At 37.0% G+C, this 11,589-nt stretch overlaps 1 long non-coding RNA gene across 1 annotated transcript; it reads left to right on the top strand.

Annotated features, from left to right (window-relative positions):
- Window positions 1-4,786: 4,786 nt before the first annotated feature.
- On the top strand, window positions 4,787-6,275 carry LOC119789274. Its single transcript, XR_005281564.1, has 3 exons — window positions 4,787-4,879; window positions 5,378-5,469; window positions 5,874-6,275. It is a non-coding gene; the product is annotated as an uncharacterized LOC119789274 (long non-coding RNA).
- The last annotated feature ends 5,314 nt before the right edge of the window (window positions 6,276-11,589 follow it).

Here is an 11,589-nt window from a genome sequence, read left to right as displayed (position 1 = left end):
ACGTTTCTTCTGCCTATACGCTTTCTATTGTTTTACGTCCTAGTCACGTGACTTTCAAGATTCCAGCTGGGAGAAGAAAAAAATATATATAGATGGCCGACATTCGCTCATTTTTTGTGGAAAGATTAATAACTTGAGTTTGTTTTTGCATTAAAATGAGTTTTGATTACATTTCTAGTGAGAAATGTATAGTTTGTTGCCAGAATATTTACTCAGGGAATGTACATATTCACTTGCTTGTTCGTTTCTTGCAAAGATTTTTCAAGATAATGTGAAACTGTAACATTTTGGTATAAACATGGCTGAGATTTCTCTAACTTTTAGTGGGAAAATCAATAATTTCAATCAGTTTCTGCATTTAAATGGGTTTTGATTACATTTATAGCGAGAAGTGTAGGGTTTATTTACATAATATTTACTTAGTGAACATACATAATCACCCGCTTGCTAGTTTTTGCTACGTTTTTCGGATCTCCTCAGGATTATGTGAAATTGCAACGTTTTGGCTGCTACCCATCGCCTAGCATTTAGCTGCCGCCCCGATTCAACATTGAATTCTTTGTGATTTAACTCCATCTGACGGATCAAACCCTCGCCACTGCGTGTGTTGCGTCTGAGGTTGATTTTCAGATCAATGCATTACGTCGTGGCATACGGGAGAAACTATTTAAACTAGTTAAAAAAAGGATCATGGGTTAAGATCGGATGTGTTTTATTTGGAAATCTACCAGATCCTTTGTGCATTTAACTTCCTGTTTGGTGCGATCTCATTGATGGGTTTTGACCAGATTTTGACCAAAGAGGAACTAAAAAAAAAAAAAAAACAATTTAAATACACAACCAGCATATCTGGAATCAATGACAGAGAGCATACATAATCACCCGCTTGCTAGTTTTTGCTACGTTTTTCGGATCTCGTCAGGATTATGTGAAATTGCAACGTTTTGGCTGCTACCCATCGCCTAGCATTTAGCTGCCGCCCCGATTCAACATTGAATCCTTTGTGATTTAACTCCATCTGACGGATCAAACCCTCGCCACTGCGTGCGTTGCCTCTGAGGTTGATTTTCAGATCAATGCATTACGTCGTGGCATACGGGAGAAACTAATTAAACTAGTTTTAAAAAAGGATCATGGGTTAAGATCGGATGTGTTTTATTTGGAAATCTACCGGATCCTTTGTGCAATTAACTTCCTGTTTGGTGCGATCTCATTGATGGGTTTTGACCAGACTTTGACCAAAGAGGAACTAAAAAAAAACAAAAAAACAATTTGAATACACAACCAGCATATCTGGAATCAATGACAGAGAGCGACTGGGACCAAAAGTTTATTCATTTCTCCCCACTGATTTCCATTCAAAATGTTTTCGATCCCACCGGGCTCTAGGGAAGGGGCGGGCATACCGCCACCTACTGTTCATGAGTGTGTAGCAACATTGTTTTACATCTATTAAATTCTATTTTTTAATTTTGTATTCTGAAGATAAATAAATAATGCTTTCCTTAATCTATAAATATCTTTTATATTTCCTTTATTTCCCAATAATCCTTTAAGACTCCATTCTTGGCCTGTCCTCTTTTCAATTTCTTCCTTTCAGGTTCATATGTTTTGCAGTTCATCAATACATCTGCATTTTCTATCTCTCCACATCCTTCACATTTATCATTATTTTTCCTCCCTATTAAGTATAAATTGTCATTTAAAAAAGTATGACCTACTCTTAATCTGATCATTATTATTTCTTCCCTTCGGTTTCTCTCATTAATATTTCTATTTAATACTGACTTTTGTACTTTATATAACCTTCTTCATTTTTATCTTCATTCCACCTTTTTTGCCATTTTTCAATTTCTTTCCTCTTAATAAATGATTTTCCTTCCCCTTTCCCTAAAGGAATTGTAATTGTTATTGCCTCCTCTAATTGCTAATTTGTCTACTACTTCTACATTTTCCCACTTTGACCTTTTAAGGTTAGCATATTGACCAAAAGCTGACACCAAAAATAAAGCAATCGATTATTTACAACAATATGCTACATTTAATGAAGACTAATACAGATTTTACTCTCTTATAAGAATTAGTTTTAGGTTTTATAGGGGAGAGTTTGTATCGGCAGTCATCTGGGAATCTTTTATGTATTTACTGGTAAAGAACAACCTCTCAACCCATTTAATGTAAATGTTGCATCGAACCAGAAAGTTATTTGAAGAGCATAGATGCATAAATATATGCATAGCTTTAACAAGGGCCTCATGAAGGTCTGTTCTGTTATTCTCTTTTGGAGAATATAGACATTGTGGGCATTCATTTCCCTGATAAGCTGGTGAAGATTCTTAGACATCCAGGTCATAATCATTCCAAAAAAACAAACAAAAAAAAAACTGGACTTTGTTTTTTTAAGTTTGAAGACTTCCCATTCAGGACGTTTTTCAATTCAAAATTACAGTAGCCCAACAAATCCTTGTTTTGGCTAAGAAAATATGCAAATTGAACCTGATGCCTGATCCCAATAGCTTGACTCTGAACCGAATTTGATCCCTATTACTTTTTGGCCACATGCACATTATTGTGCTGCCTGGTCAACCCTAAGAAAATGTTCTGGAACTGCCACTGAACTGACACCCAATGCATGGAGGGTAACCCAAAAAGGGCCATTGTTAGAGAAACTGGGTGCCTACAAAGTGCTGTTTTCAAGCTAATTAATGGAAAGTTAGGTTGAATGAAAAGTAGACAAATAACAATTACAATTCCTTTAGGGAAAGGGGAAGGAAAATCATTTATTAAGAGGAAAGAAATTGAAAAATGGCAAAAAAAGGTGGAATGAAGATAAAAATGAAGAAGGTTATATAAAGTACAAAAGTCAGTATTAAATAGAAATATTAATGAGAGAAACCGAAGGGAAGAAATAATAATGATCAGATTAAGAGTAGGTCATACTTTTTTAAATGACAATTTATACTTAATAGGGAGGAAAAATAATGATAAATGTGAAGGACGAAGGTACTTTTTATCAGTTTGATTAAACGGTATAATTCAACATGGAAAAAACAGAAAAACGGCCGTTTTCTCCTTTTTCTCCTCAGAAAACGATTCGTTTTCCCGTTTTGTGGCTTCTGCACATAAAACCAAAATCCATTAAACGGCTTGATTTTGGTTTTTTTCGTTTTCGCCCCCAAAACGGAAATACCAGTCAATTTTCGGTTTCAGAAGTGGGCGTGGCTTTCAAGCCCGCCGGTCCGGAGCCCTTCAAAATAAAGGCATGGCATGGAGAAACTTTCGTTGTATTTCCTGCCCTCATCGTAGCTTTTGCTTGTGTTCGAAATTAAAGCAGGTCTTATACATATATAAATATATACATATATTTAGATGTAATATATATTTATATTTTTTATAGCTACAGGGTTTACTCGGAATAAAGTCATCAGAGAGATTTAACTGCGACAGAACAGACATGGTAAATTTGACACTCACGACAGGTATTTTAAATGACCAGCAGATGTCGCTGTGCATCAATGGGACAATTAATCGCAATATCAAGCGTATTTTACCACCTCATAGTCAATAAATGGAACATTTATGAAACGGAGTGCTGTGTGAGGAACTTCATTTTTGTGGCGGTAAAAAATCTGGAATTTTTTTAGAGATATATCTGGGAAAACAGCCAATAAAATCAGGAGTGAGGTGAAAAAAAATTATCCCTGCATTTCCATGCCTGAGATGTTTGTACCTCTACAGCAAGATAATATGTAAATACATACTGATAGGATACTATGCAAACTCAATTTTAACAGTCTACCCGGGGCTGGGTGATTTGATTCTGCGCTGGCACATCGTCCTGCGCTTGAATTCAGATGTGCATAAAGGTACATGTTGATTCGCACTTTTTAGTCGCATATGAGGGGACATGTACCATCAGGGGCTTTGGCTCAGACCCGTTATTTGTCCTTGTCCCTTTACAGTCTTTACGAATTAATTCCGTAAGCTCCAACAAAATCTGAGAACGTGAAACTGAGTCTTTGGCATGCGTAATTACGCAGAGCACCCTGCGCAATAGAGATTTGTCTGATCAAGGCAGCGATTGAGGTGAGAAACCTGTCGCTGTGAAAGGGGGTGAAAATGATTATAAACGTTAAGAGGTGAGAAGTGATTGGAGTTGAAAAAAAAATACTTTTTGTTGCAGTAAATTCTATTAGAATAACTGTCATTCTAATTTATATTTTAAGATTCAGTAAGATCTAGAGTTTTTCAATATTTTTAAGTAATACGTGAATTATATAGTTAGAGTGAGATGTATTTAGGTTTCCTTATACCATTAAATATGAATTATTGTATGTACATACACTTACATTCTAAACAAACTTTACTATGAAAATGCAGGGTTTTGAGACGTACGCACAACGCATGCGCACTGTGGCTACTACAGGACCGACTTTCTGTGTCCAGACGTCTGAGGATCACAGAGCAACATGTAGCACTTAAGTCATTTCACAGGTAAGTTATTATTGTTCTGTTTTATTTATTATTGTTCTAAATGGGTTTTTTTTAAATCACAGATAAAAAGTTATTTCACTGTTTGTAGGACCTATTTTCTCCTGTGGCCCTTAAGCTTTTAACTTTGTTAAGCTGTAACTATGCTTAATGAATAATTTTTAATTAACTAATTCATGCTCCGTTTGAACATGTAAATTTCAATCAAAATATAGTTGTACTTGTGAATCTTTCGTTGATTCAGATCAAAGAGGAATTCAGGAGAACACCAACCATTCCAGTGCATCAAACCAGGAAAAAACTTGACAAATACACACGAAAGCTGATGAAAGCCAGGGGAGGAGTTTTGGGGCCCAAGACGAGTTTGCTCCTGGACCGACTGAGTCAGGTGTGCTTGTTTTGCTTTTTCATATGTTTTACAGGGAGATGGACCTACTTGTTTCTGATTCACAGACAGATCAAATTCTTTGGCAATGCAGTAAAGTGTTCCATGTAGATTAACAGGACCATCCCAGTATTTTTCTGTTCTTTGTGTTCTACTAGGGATGTAACAATATTACAATACTACTCTACCTACCTCAATAACAAGCCTGTGACATTTATTGCATTGTAAGACACCATTGATGTATCAGCATTGACGTAACTTATTACTTATATTTATGAAATAAAATACGACAGACAGGCAGCCCTCAGCTGCCTGTCTGTCCCCACCTCACTGACTAACTTTGCTCCTTCTCCATCGCTCCCTCAGTCACCCACTTCATCTCGCTCTTTCTCTGATATCTGGTCACACGATCGGTTCAAGACACCCCTAAGTCTTAAACTTCCCTCACATGCTCATTGTGTATTTATAATGCTTATGTTTATGTTCTTAATCTGATTGCAGAAACAGAGCATTGAGGTGAGAAGAGAAGCCATTATCTCCAGCCTTATACTGTACCATGGGAAGAAGGAATATGACTTTTTGAGGACTGCTTGGTAGGTCATGTTTTCAAACATTTAAAAATAATCTTGAACAAGGGGTTCATTTAAAGGGACATAGTGTTTGAAAGTGATTCATAAATGGGTAATTATCGCAGCATGTTACCATTGTGAAATTTCTTTCAGACACTCCGGCTAGGTTTAGGTTTCCTGCTTTATTTTATATCGTTTTTAATATTTTAAATTAAAATTTTGTACAGAAAGAAAGAAATGCATGGAAACCGTCTGTGTTAGACCGCTGTCTCACATCAGATGGGATACCCTCACAGCACAGGGGAAGAAGCTGTTTCTGAGTTTATTAGTTTTTGATTTGCCTTATGTAACTGTGGTGTAAATAATTGTATGCTGAAGTTATTGGCTTGCTACAAGAGTGATTGATTTGTAATGGTTGTATGTTACAGTTTACGATGGCTAAAGCGATGGCAGTGGTCAGAGGCCACTCTTCAATAAACAGCTGAAAAGAGAAAGAAGTTTGGTTATTGGAGCGTCGTTGTCTGGCTGTCTAGCCAGCTGAAAAGTTGGGAAAACTCAGGGCGAGGACAGCACAGTGATGTTAGTAACTCTGTTTTCAAAATCTGACAGCTATGAGATTGTCCCAGGATGCAAGAGTACAGCGAAAGCTTGTCCACTGCTTATGGGACTGATTTATGCCCTGAACTGTGCATACCCTCCTATTTTGTGCTACACTTTTAAAGTCCTCTAAGAACTCTTGCTGGAGATGGATCAATTTAAACTCTACACAAAAGAAAACACCCTGAAGTGAAAGTTACTGTCATGATTCTGTCTTCCTAGAGGAGGAAAATATTTCTGCAATGAATGTTTTAACTCTGACAGTGTTGTAAACTTTTCACTACATATTTAAAAAACACTGTTCCAGTTTGAATGTAAAATGTATCACTGCCCCATAAAGAAATTTAGAAATTGAATTCACACTAATAGTGGAGTTACTTATTTGTGAAGCCGTTTCTTTAATGCATAGAGTATTGCTTCATTTTATTTGTAAACGTTTATCCAGAGACAACTGGCGTCAAATATATTGTTTTAGTGCGTAGTTTAACATAATGCAAAAAGTCAAAAATGTTTACTTTAATTTCATGTCATAATTACATGAATTGCCTTTAAACCTTAATGGCACATTACTTAATTATGTACAAAAACTGGAAATATGTTATGTTCTATTGTAAACTTTAAGCTATTGCCTTATGTAACTAGTTTTTACATTTCATTCCACTTTAATAAAACTTTGTCTTAAATAATGCTGTGAAGTTATTGAAATGTCAGCCTATGGTTCAGCTCGAATAAGTTTGAGATATTTAAAAAACATTTTTGCCTTTCTAAATAGCTTTAACCTGGGCATTTTTTTACTTGTATGGGAGGTCTTTGAACTCCAGAAATAATATGACTTCTCTGCAACTGTCAGGAGAGAAAACTATACTGTCATTTAGTAAAATAATAAATTTGGTTTTGCCATTAAATTTGGTAATTGTTAGTGCACCATCTCAACGACTGTTTGATCATGAGCTATTCTAGTGTTACAACACACTGGTGGTGAACACTTAATTGTCTCTTCAGAGGTGTAGAGAGGGTGTGAATAGTTCTACACTTTCAGCAGCTTGTGCAACATCCTATCTAGAGCTATTCACAGCACAGAGCAAGTTTCTTCAAGTCTATGTTTCTGCTGCACCAGCAGAACCGTCATAAACATTTTTCTACGTAAAAAGTTCTACAAGGCATTGCTCATCCTTTTTTGCATTGTGTTCTGTTTTCTTTAAAAGGGATAAACACTAGAGTTATGTTTGAATGACTTCAAAACAAAATAGGAAGCACAATTCAGACAAAAACACAAGATGAAATATAAACCAATTTAATAGCTGTACTGATCCAACAAAAAAACAACAAGTAGTTAGCCAAAAACTTTTAACATATTGAACATGAACCAATCGAATAATAAAAAAAAAAACATAATACATTAACATAAAATTTTAAGTATTTACTTAAATTTACTTAAATTTAATTCAGAGAAAAATACAAGATGAAATATAAACCAATTTAATAGCTGTACTTGATCCAACAAATAAACAACAAGTAGTTAGCCAAAAACTTTTAACATATTGAACATGAACCAATCGAATAATAAAAAACAAGTATTTACTCAATTAACTTCAGGCAATTAAGTGCTTCTGCGAGTCCTGCTACTTCTGTGTAGCTTGGCAGGTCATCTCTACACTTGAGGCACTGATCAGAGTTGTTCCTCCACTCCTGAACATACTCCGCACATCCCACCAGGCTCCGACAGCAGGAAGTAAACATGGGGCGAGTCTTAACAGCTGAAAAAGGACAGATCAGTTTAATACATTCTGCATAGGATGCAGTTCTTCCAGGCTATGCATCTTAACAAAAAAACAAAAACTATATTCCACTACCATAAATGTACAACAGAAAGCACTTTGAGTGCCCCAGTGTGGTGAATGGGCCGAACTTATGAAACACTTTTCCAGTCAAACTGAAAACTCAAAGCTGTACACTGGAGCTACTTTCTCCCAATTGCACTGAACAACAAGCACACATCCATAAACCGATACGCAGGACGGCAAGCAACTCGGAGTTCAGTGTCTCGCACAGGGATCCATAAACATGTGAAAGGGAGAGGCTGTAATCGAACACACATCCTTCATCAACTACTCAAACCATTGAGCCACAGTCACGGCATTGTCCATTGTGTCTTAGGTTACTTTTTTGGTCAAAATTAAAGAACAAACTCAAAACAATTTGCAATACTGACATGTTATGCATAGGTGACTAATATGTAAACACGCATAATGGAAACATTACCTCTGCAGATCAAACAGACAAAGGCCTGTTTTATTTCTGGCCAAACTGGAGACAGGTTCCGGCTCTGGGTCACAAGATTTTGAATATTGCTGGTAACCTCTTCTAGCCCTTGAGATGCCTCCAGCAGTTCCTCCACTTGTTCACGAAGTTTTTTCACTTCTTCATTTCTGCATTTGGCACATTGAGCATTGGATTAGCAAATTAAAAAAGATTTATGAGAAGTATGCAGCTGCAATCTTTTTTGCCTGATAATATTGTTAAAAGGGCTATGACAAGTGATGTTTGTGTCAGAATAAAAACGGAGAAATAATGACTATTCATGATTTGGTTTGACTTAATAGTAGTTGGAATCAAATTCTCCAAAAAGTCAACTGGTTACAGTATACCAGCAAGAAATCAAAGCATAGATTTTGACAGTGTCAGGTCAACATCTCACTTTAATTTGTTGTATTTCTGGATTTAACTGCTGGCTCCATTCATCCGACTCAGAATTTGGTTAATGAATATGTAATAGCCACATTCTACCATAGGATGGCGTGTCCTGGAATACGAGTACTCTTGTGCCCTGCCAAATCTTCAGATCAGTGATGGAAAGTTTGGCTCAGTTCCCAAATAGCTAGCTTTATCCCTAAAGCACTCTCAATTTTGCAGTATCTTTTGTAGCCTTAACTGTTATATTAACTTTACAAAAAAAAACTGCTAATCTTTTACCACTCAAATCAGTAGTTCTTGATGATACTTATATATTTTCGTTATTTATGCTTTATTTAAACTGCAGCCAAATGCTGTTTTATTTTATGTTTTTACATTCTGCAAAGCATTGCAATCACCGTGGTGTCTTTAGTTGCAGTAGCAAATTTTCCCTCCATTTTCATTGAATAGTAAAAGCCTATTTTATAAACTTTTATGCTTTGCATGGCCTACATACTGGTAAAAATAAGATTTTGCCAAATTCTATTGAAACCTTGGAGATCGCTCTTTAGATTTACTTCAAAGCATCGGCTCTTAGAGCCAGCAACAGCTGAAGTCTAAACCGCTGTAGGGGGTATAGTGTGCTTAGAGACATTAAATGCACTTTGCATTCCAGATAAAGACAGATCTTTGCTGTTTCAACCCTAACTTCTGCTTTACTTGGCTTATTGTTGTGTGTAAATGACACGAAACAAATCAGACAAGCCTTGGAAGAAAAATTTGTATTTAAAACACATAATTTTGTAAGTTAATATGCCAAATAAGCATATAATATCCATCAGGCTCCTCTCCTGTGGAAATACATATCAGTTTTGGTCCATGAGGCACCCTGTCTACTTTTAAGACTAGGCTTAAAAATTCCTGTTAGACAAAGCCTTAGTTAGTGATTGTTTAGGATATTCTGAGCAATCTCAACAGATATGCTGCTATAGGCTTAGACTGCAGGAGGACAACAACGTCTATTTTTAGTGCTCTGCTGAGTTTTCCTATTGTTTTGCAATTTACTATTTGTGTTTATTTCTACATTTAACTTTTTGTTCACCCTTTTGGTTTTTCTTCATAGTGGCACTCCTGTACTAGCACTACATTTGCTGTGACATAATCCAGCAGATGACGATCATCTACTATTGCCATCTAAAATAAGACGGATTCCTGTATAAACCTGTGCTTTATTGCATTTCTGCTCTATCTTCTCTAATCCCCAGTTGGTTAAAGCAGATGACACTTAAAGGTATTTTGTCTGAACCCAACACAAGTGGCTTTACTGAAATTCCTACGATTTTCTAGTGGGTGTATGGCACATACCTACGTATCACGTAGACTACACCACTTGAGCCAGCTCTTCTAAGCATAACATTATTAGTGCTGCGTTGGCTGTGATGAGTATGTGTGTCCTTTACAGCTCATTACAAACCTGAAAAAACTAGAGTCATTTGAGTGTGTAACAAATACCTGTTGCTTGAACGGCGCCGGTGCAATTCTCGAAAAGTCGATGTCTTGACGGCCAAAACTTTTCTGGCATTTTGTTTCCAGTACACAGACCCTTCAAAGAGGAAATGTAGAGAAAACAGAGTTAGCTAAAGTAAAGAATAATGTAATGCCGCTACTTACAACATTAACGCTATGGAATAAGTGGTATGATTTTGGTGTCTGTGAAAAAGTTATATATTCTAATTACCAGTTGTCCCTTCAGACTCAACAATTTCATTCCCGAGGGTGTCAGTGAGGGTGTAGTCCTCCTCATCTGCCATGGCAACTTTTAATTTTGACAATATGATGGACACAGTTGCCTCTGACTCAGTGAAACTTACCATGACCACACGTGTTGAAACAAGCTTTCCCTCCTTCACCTCAGACACATGGAGAGCCCTAAAATGCATTAACACAAATAAAAGAAACCAGCAATATCTTACCACATTCATTTAGTAAAAACAGCACAACGTTCAAGTCCATGTAAGACTTTCAATGCACAGCACTTTGTGTTGTGTCTTAAATATAAGAAGAAGAAATGCATTAATGTCCCACAGTTGGGGAATTCAGGCTTTAAAGGAATAGTACACCCAAAACATGATTAGCCTTCATTTCTACTCACCCCCATGCTGAACAACAGTCTGGAGTACTTTTTTGATATCTCAAATGCATCTGGAGATCTGGGAGGCTTCTTGCTGTCTGCTGACATTCAAATAATGGAGGTCCATGGCGCCCGAGACAGAAAGGTCTACAAAAGTCCACAAAAACGTGTCAATATTCCTCCATACTGCTCGTCCAATGTAATCCAAGTGTCCTGAGTGGGTAGCATCCAGAATTTACTCGAAACGAAGTCATTTAGAACGTTTTAGAGCCTAAACAGTAGTGTATAGGATTTCCTAATAGCGCCCCCATGCGCGCTCACGATTCTACGGAAGCCGGCAGACCAAACCGGAAGAAAGTGCGCATTCAGCGTCTGCTCTGCCGATAATGCAAGCGTAGAAGAAGAAATGTGCTGTTTACCTGTGCAAAGAAAGAAACAACGAAAGAAAAATGTCTGAGGACTTCAGTGTTGAGGAAGAGCATGAGTTCTTTGCCGAGCTGAATGCGCTGTTTTGGTCTGCCGGCTTCCGTAGAATCGTGAGCGCGCATGGGGGCGCTATTAGGAAATCCTATACACTACTGTTTAGGCTCTAAAACGTTCTAAATGACTTCGTTTCGAGTAAATTCTGGATGCTACAAACTCAGGACACTTGGATTACATTGGACGAGCAGTATGGAGGAATATTTACACGTTTTTGTGGACTTTTGTGGACCTTTCTGTCTCGGGCGCCATAGACCTCCATT

The sequence above is a fragment of the Cyprinodon tularosa genome, unplaced genomic scaffold (genome assembly GCF_016077235.1).
Source record: "Cyprinodon tularosa strain WSP-4 unplaced genomic scaffold, ASM1607723v1 ctg1096, whole genome shotgun sequence".
Classification (NCBI taxonomy): domain Eukaryota; kingdom Metazoa; phylum Chordata; class Actinopteri; order Cyprinodontiformes; family Cyprinodontidae; genus Cyprinodon; species Cyprinodon tularosa.
This window is presented reverse-complemented; position numbering and strand designations above follow the sequence as displayed.